This window comes from Haplochromis burtoni, unplaced genomic scaffold (assembly GCF_018398535.1).
Source record: "Haplochromis burtoni strain Fernald_Lab_line unplaced genomic scaffold, NCSU_Asbu1 Contig_207, whole genome shotgun sequence".
Taxonomy (NCBI): domain Eukaryota; kingdom Metazoa; phylum Chordata; class Actinopteri; order Cichliformes; family Cichlidae; genus Haplochromis; species Haplochromis burtoni.
In genome coordinates, this window is record NW_024582568.1 from 111740 (window position 1) to 113546 (window position 1807).

Genomic DNA, 1807 nt, shown 5'->3' on the forward strand with positions numbered 1-1807 from the left:
AACAACTTAAAAGTGGGACAAAGACTGTGCTTGCGTGGGACAATGTGACGTAGATGAGTGCTGACAGGTGGTGTGAATTTTGTGTTTGGAGTTTAGCACTCGAAATACAAATGCACATCTCAGCTCTCCCTCTGTAGTTGAATAAGCCTAAAGTGAGTTTTCTTTTCTTCACTGAGTTCAACCACTTACAAGCAGTCTATATTTGTTGTAGTTCCATCATATTCTACACAGCTTATCTTATTGGTCACTTTTAATGGTTTAATTTTGACCTGCATTTGACCTGTGATCTGAACCCTCAGATTAAAGAGACTTTCAACAGGCTTTTGCATTGACTTTAACTGAGATTAATCAAAATGTAAGATAGTGTCTCAGAGTGCAGGGCAGGTGGGAAAAGGGTTAAACATGCAGTGTAGTCCTACATAAAGTGGGAACCCTGGTCACCCAAAGTCCAATATGTTTTATAGTGTTAGACAAAAACTCCCCTCTTTTCCAAAGTGATTAAAAGTGTAACTGCTCTATCCACCAACTCCTTATAGATGTTGAAAATAATGTGAATGGCATTTTCTGTTGTCAGTCATGTCTGTCCCAGATTTGTTCACATTCTCCTTCCTCTTAGTCAGTAGGTAGGTATCCAGAGAACTCGTCACCATCAACAACAACAAAGAAGCTCTATTGAGCTAAAACGTCATCCTTGTGTGCATTTACCACACGGACACATTAAAGTTTGTGTGCAAGTTTGACTTTATTTCAAAACTGAATTATCTGGGGGGGGGGAAAGCAGCTCATGATCAGTTTGACTACACAAAAGTTTGTTATTTGCTTGGTTTACTGATGAGGCAAAGTTGCTTCTTTAAAAATCAGGGAGACCTAGTTTGTAACACTGGATAGTTGATTTTGGAAATTTAAAACAAGTTTGATTAGTTAAGCAGTGCAGTAGTAAAGGCAACAAATACTAATATTAATATATTTATTCCACCTACAGGAAAGTGCATTGCAGTCTAAGAGAAGATTATTCTGACACAAAGGTAAGATTTCCCAAGCGTTCTCGTTCTAGCGTCCCACGTAGATCTCAGTGTTGGCATTCATTCTTCAGTAACTCAATGGAATTAAGCCATGGGCGGCTCCACACTTCGAATGTGCACTGGTAGGGCTGAAAGGAAAAACAGACAATACATTTAACATTAGGATCTTTCAGGTGGTGTTATTTACACATATAAATGCTTTAGGTTTTTTTTTTATCCAATAGCATAATGTCTATTAAGAACATGAGTATTTAACGATCAGATTAATATGCATTACACACTCAAAGGGATTCACAGCAACATCGCGACAAGAGGGCAGCAGAACAGTTCTATAAAACTATGTCAAGTATGCAGAAAACGGTGATTTATTATTATGAAATAAAAAACAAAACATAGAAACATCAGAAATCAATTTGTTTCAGCTGATGACTTTTCAACAGGACACCGGCCGTCAGCTGCAAAAAGATCTGCGTTGAGCAAATCACTTCCAGTGTGAATGCAGCTTTAGTTACAAGGCTGCTGCATGATGTTTAAGAACAGATCAAATATCTTGCTTCTTTTGAGAAGATGCCATCAGTACCTGAAACTTTGCCTGATCTGTGTGGATTGCACACACTTGATCGACGCCATACTTTCTGCAAGGGGTCTTTACCATCTTCACAGTTATGACGTACTTCATGCCAGCGACCACCTGTAATGGGAAAGAAAATTGAATACAAGACTTACAGCAAATGAACCCCTCCTCCTTCTCCTCTTTAAACACCCCTACTGTCCCCTGTGAGCCA